The sequence below is a fragment of the Canis aureus genome, chromosome 5 (assembly GCF_053574225.1).
Source record: "Canis aureus isolate CA01 chromosome 5, VMU_Caureus_v.1.0, whole genome shotgun sequence".
Classification (NCBI taxonomy): Eukaryota; Metazoa; Chordata; class Mammalia; order Carnivora; family Canidae; genus Canis; species Canis aureus.
The window spans coordinates 49,326,589-49,343,573 of record NC_135615.1 but is presented as its reverse complement, the minus strand read 5'-3'; the positions used below and the strand labels follow the sequence as shown (position 1 = coordinate 49,343,573).

Sequence of the window (16,985 nt, the reverse complement as noted above, 5' to 3'; positions counted from 1 at the left end):
GCTTCCCTTAGCTAGGTGACAGGTGGCCAGGAGAACACGTCGCTTAATTACCCCTCCTTGAAATTTTTCTTCTCCTTTTCCCCCCACCTATGTGTTGTTGCTGAGGACGGCTGTCATCTTCTGCTTTTGTCTTACCTTGTCCACTAACCGGCCTAACTCATTACCTTGAATCCCACCTCCTGTGCTATCTTTAGCTTCCTATCCCTTTTCTTTAGGAATTCCATACCTCGTTGGTTCTCATTGTCACAGCTTCTGAAATGAAATAGGATAAGCTAAAAGACACCTCTGCTTTGCTTTAGAAACTGGGTGAATCAGAATTTCTCCTCTGTGTAACGAAATCGTGTATAATTTATTACCATAGCGTGACTTCGTGAGGGTCGACGTTAGCAAGAAGAGACAGGGGATGCAAAAAGTTGTGAATCGCAGAGGCTCCTACCCCTTGGCTACTAGATCAGGTCCTGTTCCTACTATTTGACCGTGTTCCTTCCCTCCGAATCACATGGATGGCATTTTCCTCTTTGAGGATTTTCTGAAAGTGAAAGCAATCATCTCAATCACTGTCATTCAAACACGATGAGATCTGAGGATGGTTGTTGCAAGAGTTATGCCAGCTGGGCCAAGCAAATGTAGCTGGCATGCTGCACAAGTATGATATGTGGATTGTGATCAGAATACAACTTTTTTCTTTTCCTTTCCTACTGCTTCTCTAAACTCTGTTCAGTGGGGAATAATCTTTCCCTAATCATGGTTGAGAACTACCAAGCCAGTGATTTTTGTACTCCCTCACAAGGAATAGATATCCTATAGTTATTTTAAATCTCAACCAGAGATGTGCTTTACAATTGGAAAGTCCAGGTCAGTGATATCAAAACTGCACCCCTGCTGATGATGGCTTTTCCCTCCTTTCCCCAGACAGATCTGTTCTTTCCTGGAAGTCCTCAGTGGTGAAAGGTGTGGTCCATCAGCTCTCTAGCCTCTGACACTGGCCAGAAGCCCAGGAAGCAAGGGACACACTGGTGTAGCAAAGTTCTTATTTGGCTGGGGGGTTCCCATGCCCTCTAGGCCCAGTGAGTAGTCAGTGCTAGCATCCCTGTGTAGACCTGATAGATGGTTACTCCACATTCTTATTTCTCTTTGTGGGCTTTTGAGAGGGGATCCTACTGGGTGTCTCTCCTCCAGGTCTTACCTAGAAAGGAGTACCTTTCTTTCAGGTGATTTCCTATGACTTTTCTTAATTATTGTGTATCAGGTGCTAAGTCTCTGGCCTCTTCTTGAGATCTCTCAACACCTCCGGGTGCACCTACTGGACAAAAAGCCTACACCCGCTCTTCTCTACCTGGATGTTGTTGGCCTTAAAAAAAAACAAAAACAAAAATAAAAACAAAAACAAAACAAAAACAAAACCTGCTGGTTATTTTTACCAGAAAAAAAAATGGATTTATTTGAGACTAGCAGAGAATTGTAATCTGGGACAAGCAAGCTACAGCAAAACCATAGGCAAGCCCAGAGAACATAGGAGAGGAGTGCTCTTTTGTAAAGGAAAAGGGGAAGTTGAGAAAGCTGTTACAAACAAAATGTCCATTGGAGTAAACTGGAAGTTGGAAGTATAGTGGCTTCTCATTGGTTGAGTTGTGAGTCTCTTGTGAGTAGGACTGCTGGGAGGATGGGAGGAAGGGGAGGAAGTAAGGCTCTCTTCCTCCTGTGGGTAGTAAAGCAGTATCTACATACAATGCACATCTCTTCCTGTTGGGTCTGCAATTGAAGTTCAGTGGTAGGCTGAGAGGTCCCCCTGCCAAATCTTTTGACTCCATTTTAGTGAGGTTTCCCATTATCCATTTTCACAATTCCCCCTTTTTGATTAAGATCTTTCTTTGAAAGTATCACTGATCAATAGTCAGACTCTTTATATTTAGTGGTTTTGTTCCTCAGTGCCAGGAAGGACCTTCACTAGTTGTCCTGTTCTTTGGTGGAGAGAAAGCACAAAGTAGTTGGAAACCACTTAAAGCCACATATGAAGAACAAGGAAGGTTAGGAGGGAGAAACTTTTAGGCACGTCCCATCTAAAGTCTACCTTTTCTCAAGATCATCTCAAATCACTGAGCCAGCATTATCTTGCTGGGTACGTAGTTTTTAAAAAGTTCCATAGTCAATAAAGTATAAAACTTAAAATAATGATACAACACAGAAGTAATGTAACAATTCCAAGTTATGTGACCATACTAAACCAGGACTCTACGTCTGAAAGTATGCAACTGAAATATTCCTTGGCACTTAACTTTGAATTAGGTGAGAAAAGTTCTCCCCATGAAGGTATACCCAGAGTTATGTATGCCTCCTGGAAGTCTCAGTTTAAAGCAGCCATGAAAGCAAAATTGTGGATACTGCGAGAGTGCATTGATAGAATGAACTGTGTGCATTTGAGAAGATATAGTACAGATATAAATATGAAGCAATAGCTAATGAGCTTTTTGCAAAATGGTGCAACTTTAAAAATGGTTTAAAACAGTATTGCTCTGTCAAAAGAACTCTGTGGAACCAAATGTATTATTGGTAAAATAGCCTACAATGTTGCACATTCAGACCATGAATTGGGTAAGAATCCAAAGTTAGTTAATAGTTCAGATGAAAGAAAACTCTGTAAATTCTGAACCTTCTAACCCGTCAGAAAAAGCAAGTGAAACATTAATTTGTCCCAGGATCATGATGGGGCTGTTTCCAAAAGGCCAAAACTCTTCAAAAGAAGAGTTTTCCCCAGTTTGCAAGGACTTGAGAAATGCAGACAAGAGCCCTTTCTGTGAAAGAAAGAGAAGAAGCAACAATGAGAGAAAGGTACACAGATCTGGTCTGCACATGTTGGAAAAGTGGTCTTGTCAGATGTCATCTGCTTCAATTCCAGGAAATCTTTACTTTCAGGTCACCAGATGGTGTGCAGATCTAATCAGGATTTGGTACTTTCTTTAGATGTATCATGTGAATCCAAGAGTCTATTCTCTGGAGTTTGGCAGCATAAGTGTTGGTTTGCAGTTCCTGATATGGGTCTTTCCAGCAAGGCTGAAGAGTCTTTTCAGAGGAGTCTTTTCCAACAGATGAAAAATCCAGGCTGCAAGGTGTGATACATACGGTTGTTATCTCCTGGGAGTTCACTGTGAAAAGACTGCTCTACCAAAGCATGATTATTTTTAATGGAAACAATTAGGCCTTTACACTATTGAAGTATATCTCCTTTTATTAACTGTGGATCAGACAAGGCAGGAGCCAAGTGCGATGGACATCCTCTGAGTATCTCAAAGGTTGAGAGTGCATGAGTTCCCAACAGGATGGGTGATGGAACAATAGTAATGCTTTAGGCCAAGGTATTTAGAAAATTCCTACAAATGCTGCCAGTTGAGTCTTAACAGTACTGTTAGTGTGTGTGACTGAGGATTAGAGATAATATGCACAGTGAAAATGGTGTAAAACTGGCCAGTAGGTCAGAACTGAAGCACCTGATGGGTTCCCCAATCACTATGAAGTTCAAGGGCACTTCCCCAGGTGGGATAATCTTTTCTAATGGAAAAAGCACTGGTTTGTCTATAAGAGAAAGCTTTGGTCCAGTGAGAAAATGTACAAACTATGACTAAAACATATTTACCCATGAGAGGGGTAAGTTGTATAAAACCCATTTGCATAAACTGGTTTCTCTGGGTTATACTTTGGGCGGATGGGACAAGCGAGGTAGGCATTTTCTGCAGCCTTATTAACTTTTCCCCACCAATACTGGCTCATAAATGTTATCATTCTGTCAGTAAACCAATGGTTTAATGTATGCATAGTTGGTAAGTATTGAGAATTTTAGAATTTCTGAAAGGGCCAGATTGTTATTTGGTCCCAACCAGAGTTCTCTTTTTATCAAGCCAACAATCATTAGATTAGATTTTTAGTACTGGCTTTCCTTCTCTTGGGTCAATTTTTCCAAAATTATTATCTGGGAGAACATCCCTTTGGATCATGACAGAAGTCTGGCTATTGGTTTCGAGAGCAGCATTTTTGTGGAAATATCAAGAAGGTGAATGACTTTGGCCCCCAGGGAGCTAAGTCTGGAATGCCCAGGACCCTAGAGCAGTCAATAAAAGCAGAGTGGCTAGAGCAGCCAGAGTATGGCATCTAATACTTTGGATGTAAAAACCACTTATAATTTTTATTCTCAGTACATGTAAAGATACTTCATTGTTTCCATAATATTTCAAAGTCATGAACAACCCCAAAGGTATACCAACTATTGCTGTAAATGTCTGTAGTTTTATCCTCCACTAAAGCACAAATTTGAGTCAAAACTCAGCGCATTAAATTGAAGTAGCCAAAATGTAAAGGTATTGTTTAGGGGCTTCAAAAGGGGTTGCAATTGCAACAGCATAGTCACCACCATATTTACCATTTTCATCCTTTAAATAAGAACCATCAGTACACCGTGAAAATCTGCATTAGTTAGAGGAATTCTGAGTCCAAATGTAGTCCTTATTTCAAGATTATATGCTCTGCTCCTGGTATCTAATCTGAGTTTGAACAAACTTCTAATTCTCTTTGGACACTTCCTGTCCCTTTAAGGCCAGAAGTTTTAACAGGTGGATGCTGTCTTACCAAAAAGGGGTTTAAGAAAGGGGAGCAGAAAAGCAAGTCATCTGTGCATTGCAACACCGTAGAGCCTGATGAAAACCTGCTATCATCCAAATCAGGTTCTAAGGTTTGTGAAAAGTCAGGACCCTTTGTGAAACTGTAGGACATTACTGTCCAGGCATACTTTCATTCTTCCCAAGTTAAAGCAAAAAGGATATTGGCTATTCTTTTCAACTGGAATACTACAACTGCATTGCATGGATCAATTACACTGAAAATTTTGCTTTTAGTGCAAAAGGATATTTGGTAGTACACAGGAGCTGGGAATGACAGAGTGCCGAGGGGTTACAGTATTCTTTGCTGCTTGGAGGCTCTGGACAAAACTCCATCCTTTGCCATTGGTTTTTTTTTTACAGGTAAAACAGGTGTATTACAAGGACTAGTAGGGAGGCTCTGAGCCTTGAAGGGCTTCTTTATTTACAGGGTATTGATTCATTCTGGAGAGAGGTTTTGAGGGATCTCTTTGAAACTTGGTGGGGGAATGCGCTCAGGATTCTGCTGATGTCAATTGAAAATTTTGCATAAAGAGGATGGTAGCTGACCCAAGAGGAAGAAATGACCAGTGTCCCCAGACTCAGTTATAGTGCTGTCAGAGATAGAGCATAGAAAAGATGCCGAAGGGCATTTATTTCCCCTGGTTGGCTATTTTGATTACTATTGTCAAATTCTAGAATTATTTCCTCCTTTTGGGAGAAAGAAATTCTGGCCTGATAATTTTCTAAGACACTTCAGCTCAATAAGTGAATAGAGGCAGAAGAACCAAGGGGAAAATGGTGTGTATCTCTCAGAAGGTTTAGACAGAAGGAACTAGTTTCAGAGGCAGGAACCTACTGAGGTTTATTAGAGACCCTAACTATCTGAACTGTTTTTATCCTCCAGAGCAGGGGCCGCTTTAGAGCAGTGGGGTTGAGCCCCCAGAGTGTAGCTCAGGTGTCAAGAAGGACACAGAGAGATTAATTTTCAATCTGGAGAGCTGAGCTGATTGAGAGGGAGTAGTGGGAAGAGCCCCTGTCCAGGATCTGACATTGGGAACTTGGGGAGTTCACTGGAAAGACTGACTAGGGGGCCAAAGGCACCTACCTGGTGCATATAAATCTGTTAACAATCTTTTTTTTTTTTTTTTAATTTGCTGGCTCTTTGCAATAATACCCTAAACTAGAAGGTTTTTAGTTTGGTTTGGGGGCTTTCATTTGCTAGAGTTGAAAACAGAATTTTATCGATCTTTGTTTTAAGCGACTCAGGTTGTGAGCCAGCCAGTTTGCCATATTAACTAAATCTGGAGCAGCAGTTTCCCAATCTATCCCAGTCCTTTTAATTAAAAGTGAAGGATCCCAGTTCAGCCCGTTAATAGACATAGAAATAAATGCTAGTGGGGTGTATCCAACAGGTAAAGGAAGACCAGAATCCTTCTTAAAGACAAACTGGAGTCAATCGTAATAGTTATTAACAAGTTCATCAGACTTTTGTGAGCAAGCCTGAATTCTGTTTGAAGCAGCAGGCTTGGGAAAAGCTATGGTAACTGCTTGGTGGAGATTTCCAGTGAGTGCTCTACCATCTTGACAAAAGTTAGGGATTTGCTTCTCAAAATCTCCTTCAGGATGTTCCTTTTCAGCTGTTTTCATCCAATGTTTGCCCTGGTCCTCACCAATAAGCACGTGGACTGATAGAAATCTGAGAAACCAAACTGGTTAGTGCAAACAGCAATGGTAAATTCTTCAACAAATCTCTGGGGGGTCCTCAGTCACTTAGAAAACCCTTTGACTATGGCTTATAGTTTGGCCCTAGTCCTGGGAACATCAGAAGCTTGAGGTTTATTGACTTAGCTTTAAAGAGGCAGGTTTTAATAGGGTCAGGAGAGGAGGGAGCAGGGAGAGATATGGAGGAAAAGAGAAGTTCAGGAGAGGGAATACGGGGAAAGAGCACTGGAGGAGGCGTCTGAGCACAAGGTGTCTGCCAACAAAGAAAATGGAGGAGGGAAAAAAGAGGACCCAGAGCCATTTTGACTCCTTTCAATTGTCTATTTGCCTCCGTTAGTTTAGAAATTGTATTTTGCAAAGAGGCAAACTTAGAACCCTGAAAGCACCTAGAAGCTTCAAGGTGCTTCAAGGTACTATCACACTGGGTATCCCATTCAGTTTTTTTGTATGTTTGTTTTAGAACTGTGGCTTTCTAATTTAATTATGGGTAAAACAAGTTTGGGGAGACCAAAAGTTCCCTAAAATGGCCATTGAAGTTCTAACTTTTGGTTGAGTCAGTTCACTTAATTATAAATGTCCATGTAGAGGGGCCATAGTTTTTGCACATAAACCCAGCCAGAGGCCCAGTGAGGGTCAGGAGGGGGCCACTCAAAGTATTTTAATGACTGAAATCCCATTTCTTAGAGGTTTTTCTCTAGACCAGAGAGAAATTCCTAAACACCAGTTTCAACAGGATCAGCATGGTTCCAGAAAGAATCAGACCAAAGGCTGGCACAGTTCCATCAAGTACAGTCCAATTTCAAAATGGAGACAGAATGAAGGCCAGAGGAGTGCTCTCAGAGATAAAAACATCACCAGAGCCTTAAAAGAGGTCCTCAATAAAGCCCAAAGAGTTAACACACAAATCGTGGAGCTTGAAATCTGGGGAAACCTCACTCTCAAACCCCAAAGTCGGGAAGAAAGCAGTGAACCCACCTGGCTCTGTAGGTAGAGTCATCTGTTTGCTTACCAGCCTTGGAGTTGTTGGGGGTCTCCTCTGGATCCCACCTCTGATCATCAAGTAATGTTAACCTTAAAAGTAAGACAGCTATTTTTTTTTTAATTTAAATTCAATTTGCCAACATATAGTACATCATTAGTTTTGGATGTAGTTTTCAATAATTCATCCGTTGCATATAACGCACAGTGCTTATCAAATCACATGCCCTCCTTAATGCCCATCACCCAGTTAAACCATCCCATCACCTCCCCTCCAGCAACCTTCAGTTTGTTTCCCAAAGTTTAAGAATCCCTCATGGTTTGCCTTCCTCTGATTTTTTTCCCATTCAAAAACTGTTAGTTATTTTATCAGCAAAGATGAGTTTATTAAGGAACAGCAGAGAATTTCAATCCAAAACATGGATGCTATAGCAAAACCATAGTCAAATCCAGAGAACACAGGAGAGGAGTGTTCTTTTGTAAAGAAAGGAAAAGGGGAAATTGGGAAAGCTGTTACAAACAAAAAGTCCATTGAACAAAATCAGGAATTGGAAGTATAGTGGCTTCTCATTGGCTAAGTTGTGAGTCACTGATGGGCGGGGCTGTGGGGAGGGGAGAGATGGTGCAGAGATGAGGAAGTAAGCCTCTACTACTCCTTCAGGGTGGTAAAGCAGTATCCCTGTGCATGGTCCATCTCTCCCTGTTGGGTTTGCAATTGAGGATGAGTGGTAGTGTGACAGCTCCCCTTGCTGAGTCTTTTGATTCCAGAGGTGTCAACCTCTGGGAGATCAGGCTCATTCCATTGCCAAAAGCCTTTCCTGGAACCCCCACTGAAGGAGTGGGTTTGTCAGTCAGCCCTTCTGCTCTCTAAGTGGAAGCGGGCCAGTTGTCAAACCCACTCCATGGTCCACGCTAGCTTTATCAGATTCAGGCACCAGCTGTCAGTGTCCCCTGGTTCAGACAACACATTTCAAAGCTCTCTGGGAGGTTCCCTTGAAGCCTTCCTCATTCCTTGAAGTAGGAGGTTATACATCTTATGTCTTCCCTGAAGGGGAAGCTGGGACTCACAGCAAGAAAACCTCTGTCTTCGAATAAATCTTTTTACCAAACTCTTTAATCCCTTTCTCTGAGCCCCTTCTGTATCTGTAATGTCATTGATGGGTCCTGTATTAGGCTCTCCAGAGAAACAGAATCAATAGGGTGTATTAGAACACACACACACACACACACACACACACACACACACACACACGATCTCCGATACTCACACCACCCTCTCTCTCTCCCTTCACTGACATCAGGCGGCATCAAGGTCTGATGGCTCTCTCAGCCTTCCTTGGCTCTCTCCATTTTTTTTCTCAGGACATTCCCCTAATAAAATTCTTATACGTTTAATCTAGTCTTGGCATCTGCTTCTCTAAAGACCCAGACAAACACAGTTATATTTGTTTCTACTTATTCCCCCAAGTAATCTACAAGAGTTTTTTGCTTCATCTTTGTCAGCATTTGATAGTTTCAAACTCTATGACTTTGAAAAATGCAGAAGGTGTGAAAAGAGAAGCCTCAGATCCTACATTAGGAGGATGAGATGGATTTCCTACATTTCCAGTGGGAAACTGGAATACATTTTTCCTTTGGAATTTTATTTATAAATATCACCCATATTCTAATTTATTTATTGCTAGCATAGAATCCTATTTAAGACTCATTATGGTTAAGTGGTATATGGGCTGGTTTCAGGTTCTACGTACCTGGATGATATTATTTTGGGAAAAAGCATTTAGAATTCCACACAGTTGGCTCATAACTGCATATGTACACACAGTCTCAGCTGGGGGTGGCCTGTATTTATATTTAGTCTATAAATGTGGTAGAGTATAAAACATAGGCAAGAAATCAATATCATAACAAACTAAAGGAAAAAAATGAAGTGTGATCATTGAGATACTTCTTAGCAGCAACTTGATATGCCAGTGAATTTCTATCTGTGTAAGTGGAGAGGCATTTGGTTCAAGCAAAATCCTACAGAGACCCAGTATGTAAAATAGATAAAAAGCAACACTGCTGCAGCTTCAGGAGAGACAGAAGTTGGAGCTGGTTGTGCTCAGTCCACCCTACCTATATGACAGCTGCAGGAGAGCTCCCTGGAACCTCTGGGTCTACAGAGCACAGTATGAAACCAGTGTTATATAACACTGTGTCTTCGCTTGCTAAATAGATCCAACAGTCATGCTCAAACACATCCTGGATGTTATGGAAGCATAGCAGGCACTAGCCAGAAATGATAATAAATTTTAAAAAATTAATTCTAGCGTAATTAATATAGAGTGTTATATTAGTTTCAGGTGTACAATATAGTAATTCAACAATTCTATATAGTACTCAGTGCTCATCACAATAAGTGTACTTTTAATCATCTACATCTATTTCATCCATCCCACACTCCTCCCCTCTGTAACAATTGGTTTGTTCCCTAGAGTTAAGAGTCTGTTTCTTGGGTTGTCTATTTTTTTCTTTGTTTTGTTTCTTAAATTCCATGTAAGAGTAAAATCATATGGTATTTATTTTTCCCCAACTGGCTTATTTCACTTAGCATTATAATCTCTAGATCCATCCATGTTACTGCAAATGGCAAGATTTCATCCTTTTTTATGCCTAAGCAAACCTCCGTTGTATATATATCACATCTTCTTTATCCATTTATCTATGGATAATGGAAATAAAGCTACAGAAAACATAGAGGGGCATATATCTTTTAAAATTAGTGTTTTTGTATTCTTTGGGTAATGTCCAGTAGTGGAATTACTGAATCATATGATAATTCTATTTTTAAAATTTTTAAAAAAGTCAACGCCACATCCAACCTGGAGCCTAATGTGGAGCTCGAACTCACAACCCTGAGATCAAGACCTGGGCTGAGATCAAGAGTCGGATGGTTAACTGACTGAGCCACCCAGGTGCCCCTCTATTCTTAAGTTTTTGAGGAAGCTCAATACTGTTTTCCAGAGCGGCTGTACTGGTTTGCAATCCCACCAACAGCACATGAGGGCTCCTTTTTCTCCACATCCTCGCCAACACTTGTTCTTTCTTGTTTTTGATTTTAGCCATTCTGACAGGTGTGAGGTGATATCTCATTATGGTTTTGATTTGCATTCCTCTGATGATTACTGATATTGAGCATCTTTTCATGTGTCTGTAAACCCTTTGTATGTCTTCTTCAAAGAAATGTCTGTTCATGTCTTCTGCCCATTTTAATCAGATTATTTGGGTTTTTGGTGCTGAGTTGTGTAATTTCTTTACATATTTTGATACTAACTATATTGGATATGCCAATTGCAAATATCTTCTCCCTTTCAGTAGGGTGGTTTTAGTTTTGTTGATTATTTCCATTGCTGTACAGAAGCTTCTTATTTTGATGTAGTCTCAATAATTTACTTTTGCTTTTGTTTCCCTTGCCTGAGGAGACATACCTAGAAAAATGTCGCTGTGGCCAATGTCAGAGACATTACTACCTATGCTCTCCTCTAGGATTTTTACAGTTTCAGGTCTCACATATAGGTCTTTAACCCATTTTTAGTTTATTTTGATGTATCATGTAAGAAAGTAGACTAGTTTCGTTCTTTCCTGTAGCTGTTCAGTTTTCCCAACACCATTTGTTGAAGAGACTGTCTTTTTCCCATTATATACTCTAGTGTCCTTTGTAAAAAATTAATTAACCATATTAATTGTAGATTTGTTTCTGGGTTTTCTATCCTGTTCCATTGATCTACATGTATGTCTTTGTACTAAGTACTATGCTATTTTGATTACTACTGCTTTTTAGAGTATCTTGAAATCTGGAGTTGTGATACCTTCAGGTTGGTTCTTCTTTTTCAAGATTGCTTTGGCTATTCAGGGTCATTTGTGGTTCCACACACATTTTAGGATTCTTTGTTTTAGTTCTGTGAAAAATGCTATTGGTATTTGGTAGGAATTACATTCAATCTGTAGATTACTTTGGGTAGTATGGACATTTTAACAATATTTGTTCTCCCAATCCATGAGCATGGAATATCTTTCCATTTGTTTGTGTCATCTTTAATTTCTTTTATCAATACTTTATAGTTCCAGAGTACAGATCTTTCACTTCCTTAGTTAAGTTTATTCCTAGGTATTTTACTATTTTTGGTACAATTTTAGGTGGGATTATTATTTTTTTCTGCTACTTCATTATTAGTGTCCAAAAATGCAACAAACTTCTGTATATTGATTATGTATTCTGTGACCTTTCTGAATTCATTTATGAGCTCTAGAGGCTTTTTAGTGGAGTCTTTAGGGTTTTCTATATATAGTATCTTGTCATATGCAAATAGTGAAAGTTTTATTTCTTCCTTACAAATTTGGATGCCTTTTCCTTCTTTTTCTTGTCTGACTGCTGTGTCTAGGACTTCCAGTATTATGTTGAATAGAAGTGGTGAGAGTGGACATCCTTGTCTTGTTCTTGATCCTAGGGGAAGGGTTCTCAGGTTTTCTCCATTAAGTATTGGTATTATTTTAAACATATCATAACTAATCTGTAAAATCTTCCTAAATCAGATGCCATACACTGCCCTCTTGGCCTTAAGATTCATTTATTGCTTTTCCCTGCTCTGCTTTGTTACTCAAAAGATGCATCCCTGAAGGCTAGTTTCTCAGGTTCTTGTGACAGCTGGTTTCTGTTGGGTTTGGCCAACAAGAAGCCAAGGCAGGAGATTGTAGACAGAGAGGGAAGGAGAAGGGGCAGGGTATTTCTCCTCCCTTCTCCCCAGCCCCAGCCCACTCACTCATCCTCTACCCACTTTGGGTGAGATCATGTCTCCTCTGTGACTCCAATTCTCCTAGACTTCTCTGCTATGGGCTTAGCCTCCACTGATACCAAAAAACTAAGAAATATTTATGAAAGAAAATGTTAAAACTGAGAAAACTCTGTCCAGGGAATATATTCCCCCCTGAGAATTGGAAAGGGGGAGAAACATTTTTCTATTTTTAGTAGAATACTCATCTCCTAAAGAAGCATGGTATGAAAATCATGGTACCACTACAGCAAATTTAATATTTGATTTTGAGAGTCTTTGGATTATAATCAAACCTGTGTTGAGGATCATTTCAGTTGGAATCTGGGGCTATTTTGAATCTCTCTCCATAACAGTAGTGATCTGGAGAGATGCCCCAGAAATAAATGATCCTATAGGGCTGCTTTAGCCCTTTCTCTGTCATCCAGCATTCCTTACCTGGGAAATAAAGTACATGATGATTCTCTGAAATGCTTATAGTATTTGCTTATAGTATAAAAGTATTCCATCTTTGTTTCCTCCCCTTGTTTATATATGAGATCTATATTAATTTGATCTCTTGATTCTGTAAAGGGCAGGGACTAAAACACATTTAGCTTAATGTCCTAAGACATAGACAGCTTGTAAGGAGAAGGTAGGAAGGCATTGGACTTCTGAGAAAATGGGGGCAAACAAAAGGGAAAGATTGTAGCCATTGGATGAGGAAGGACTTTCTCCTCCTCTTTCCTTATTCTGATTGTCATTTGTGAAGTTGACTAGAAAGACCATATGCTAGCTCCTTTGGCATCAATAAAATCTAAGATTCTGTGAAATGGACTTTTGTTTATCTACTTATAACTTAACTAATGACCTCAAAAGCTCACATCTGTTGAGCAGGTAGTCTTGGCCTTCATAATAGGGGATTTTGTACATCAAAACAAAGCAAAACAAAACAACAACAACAAAAAAACTACTCTTGGGACTAGATTATCTATACTTAACTGATGAAAATTAGTGGAGAAGTCTCTTAATTTTGGTAAGAAAGACCAAGTCTAAAGTACTGGTATCATTCTTGCCTGCCTGGTGTTGCCATAAGCTAGATACTCATCCCTGAGAATCTGGCCCTGTCCCTGAATCAAGGAGAATGAAGCTTGGGACTAAGCACAGCACCTTCTTTCCACCAGTACCAACATGTGGAATCTGAAATGCCCTGGGTTTGCAGTGTGCTATGGGCTCTCTGCTCACCTCTACCGTCTGTCCTGGGCCTGGCTAGGATTCTACTCTGGTTCCTGGTGGCTCTTATGATTCTCTGCTGAAACTAGAGTCCTGTCCTGAGTTCAGCTGTTGGTGCAGGGCTGGACTCAAAGTCTTGCCTGCTCTCTCCCCCTGGCCGAGGTCCTGCTTTAACCAAATGAACTCTTTTCCTGCTTGATCCCACAGCAAGAGGCTTCTGTACACCTAGAAACCAGGCTGCACTACTGACCTGAGATGCTTTCTTGCCAGATTCCAATCTACAACTCAGTTCTGTGGATAACTGTTCTCCCTGGGGACTGCAGTGTGGACCGCTGGCCCTCCCTTTGGGGACACATCCTATCAGCTAGTCAGTGCCCTCATCAATGGCTTCAGTCACTGTTTCTCTCTTCCTGACTGAGATTAGCTTCTCAGCATGGATTCCCAGGCTAATGCCACCCCATGCCTGATAACTGAGTGGCAATATCCAGCTCATCAAAAAGAGATATACGATCCAGCTTGATTGGCACTGGTATCAGTTTACCTATGTACATACAGTCTAAATGTGTATATACATTTTAAAATGGAAATACCATTTTTTCCCTGATATAGTGAGCTTATTGTAAAAAATTCAAACACAGAGAATGTGTAAGTTCCCCCTGCCACGAGCCATCTCTCGATTAATCATGTTAACAGTTTATATGGATATTACTCTCCCAGACTGTTTTTATGGCAGTATAAATTTAAATAGGTATTATTTATATTTAAATACATATATATTTAAAACAGACATTGGATTATAATTTTCTATAATCTGCATTTCATTTTCACCTTATCATTTGTTGCTGGACATCAGCCTGCCCTCCTTTCAAATCTGGACTCACTTTGGCTCAACTTCAGAGTACTCTGTGATTTAAGTACAAAGGAATAATTCTCCCTCTCTTTTTATAGTCTTTTTTGGGGGGGATGTTTGTTAAATTATTTATAGTGATAGGTCTTACAGAAATAGATGTTTTTTATTGAGACCATCAAAACCTTCAGTGCCTTAATGATTCTGCTGATTAAGTGGAAAACACATGAAGGCACGTCAACCTGTCAAGCAAAAGAAAACGCTATCTCTCCCTAATGTAAATGGATTATATAAAGGCTTGATCTCCCACTGCATCAAGTTACAGTGTTTCATGCTCTAAAGACCAGGTAGGTATTACTTTGCACAGTTCTTGTAGAACGCTGGACTTTTAAGACGAAGAACCAAATTTTAAAACTGTCATAAATCTGAGTCTGGCTTTCAGAAGGCAAGAATGCTATTTTTAGTGTGTCTGGATTGCGGTCTTTCCCTTTGGTACTTGATGATGACTGCACAGTAAGAATGAAAAATGAAACTTCTGGAGATTGGATAGCTAAGGAGATTGAAAATAACACCCAGACAGTGGAGCCTTTGGGTCACTAATTTGAATTCAGCTCAGATCAGTGATGACTACAAATTGTTCTGTCTGCTGGCAGTGAGGCTTGCAGAAAATACATTTCTCATCCTTATCTGTGTTAATTATGTCTCTGTGCTTGTCGGAGCCAGGTATGCAGGTTTTAGATTGTAATCCCCCAGAGGGCAGGGACCATATCTGCATAATGCACTTTTTACACCCTCACTTAGATGAGGGTTGATTAGATGATTTTGATTAGGCAGATGAAGAAGTGCTCTTTTTGAGGGGAACTGGCTGGTGTGAAATTGTGACTATCAAGCATTTCTGTGAAATATGAGAGTGACATCCCTTCCAGTTTGTTCTGGGTGGCCTTGGAAATAGTTTAGTCCCACACCATGACAAATAGTCTCCTTTTATAGTCCTGTCAGCAAACATTGCAGCTCAAACCCTGAAATTTAAAGACACATCTCTTTTCCTTTTTTCTGATTTGCACACATCTATTGGGGTCTAACGTGACACCCACCTTTTCCCTGGTCTTCCTTTAGTGTGCCTTGATCATCACATGTTATTAACTGTTATCCTCCACTGATGATAATCTTTTTGTGAATGTATCTCTATGGAGAGGCAAAATTTTGAGGGTCAAGATCATATCTTACATCTTTTTGTAACCTCCTCAGCCACTAGTTAGTTCAATGTTGGCCATTTCTGGATTTTACTAATAATATTGTTGAAAAATTGAATAAAAGTCATACTTTAAAGTTTGCATGGTTTTTTATGTTAGTTTTTTTTACATTCGTTTTTATTATATGAGCTATGCTTTTTCAGCTCTTTTAATATCACATTTCAAATGCTGTGGATGTGGTGCCCATACAGTCATGCGGGTTGTACACTGCACAACTCTAGAGGGCCTATTCACATAGATGATGGCTCTGGTGATTGCTTCGGATAATTCTGAAATAATGGAGGTCAAAGAATATCAGCACTAGTGCTTCAGAATAAAACATGTTACTAACCCAAATAGGCAAGATGGGTAAGAGTAAGTCACTAAGGTGTAAATCTTAACATACCTGTTTTGGACCAAAAATAAATACGACGGGGACAACACTTTTCAGCAAGTGAGTGTTTCCACTACTTCTACCTTTTTTCCCATCCTAGCAGGATTTTTTTTCCCCTGAAGGCACAGTTTATTCCCATTCTCAGCCTTCTAAATAGAGTTTGACTTTGTCAACCCAGCTCTGGGGCTTTTGTGAGGTGGAATTAGGAAATAATTGAGACAGGGCTGGAGAGCAAGGAGGACAGGGAAGGAAAAACTGCCCACGGTCCTGACTGCTGGGCCGGATAGGAGCTTGAGAGAGTGAGAGGCTCTAGCCCAGGGTAGAATGGGAGAGCATTTCAGGAGGTGCTACAGAGTGTATACGAGTGGATTCCCTTGAATGCTGGAGTATTGGGATAGGCCAGGTTCTGGAGTAGCTGCAAGTCACAAACAACTAAATCTCATTGGTTTAATACAACAAAATTTCATTTGTTGCTCAAAGTCTGGTACAGGTCCCAGGGACTCCTGAGGCAGGAGTTCTCCATATGGTGACTCAGTAGCGGTAGATGCCTTGATCTTTTGGCTCTGCTGTCATGATAATGGTAGAGGGGAGAGGGCATGGAGCCCCTACAGCCATTCCTACAAGCTTCAGCTGGGCAGGGACTCTGGCTCGCAGCCACACACCTGAACCTGGCCCTGAGGCCTGTGTGGCTATAAGCCCGCTTGGAAGCTATCTTCCATGAGCCTGGGAGATGAGAACTGTATGTAGCTGAGGTCTACTAGCTCTGCCATGGGCTCTTTAGAAGTGTGCAAAAGTACTGGGATTGCTTTTACTTTTGGTGGCTGGAGAGTATCTGTGTGATAGGTGATACCTCTCTGAGAGTGGGCCATCAAAGGCCTTAGAATTTATGTGGCTCATACACGAAGAGGCAACTTTACTTAATAAAGCATTCTTAGGACTTTCTGAAAAACACAGCAAAGTAGTTGTTGTCTTGCTAAGTAAGTAAGAGCTCTTAAAAATTTTTGCCTGCTTGCTATCTCTCTTCTTTTCCTTTAGTGAGAAAATACCCACAATCACTCCCAAGACTTATTCAGAGGAAGTTTTAAATTTGGTTTTATTTCCTTTGCTTCCTTGATACTCACTTTACTAGGCATCTTAAGATGGAGAAAAGGTGATAAATCC

General features: G+C 40.4%; 1 long non-coding RNA gene across 46 annotated transcripts in view; it reads right to left on the bottom strand.

Annotated features, from left to right (window-relative positions):
* LOC144314152 (uncharacterized) overlaps positions 1-16,985 on the bottom strand; it is a 240,698-nt gene that overhangs the window by 32,067 nt on the left and 191,646 nt on the right. For 28 of the 46 annotated variants that reach the window (XR_013379883.1, XR_013379879.1, XR_013379923.1 and 25 more), the window contains 2 exons: positions 7,326-7,421; positions 2,707-3,100 (listed from right to left, as the gene is read on the bottom strand). The exons of 2 other annotated variants lie outside the window; for them this stretch is intronic. This is a non-coding gene — a long non-coding RNA (uncharacterized LOC144314152). Of the gene's footprint in view, positions 1-356; positions 530-1,186; positions 1,352-2,706; positions 3,101-7,325; positions 7,422-16,985 lie in introns of those variants that run through there. 16 more of the 46 variants (XR_013379910.1, XR_013379916.1, XR_013379915.1 and 13 more) reach the window with 8 other exon arrangements.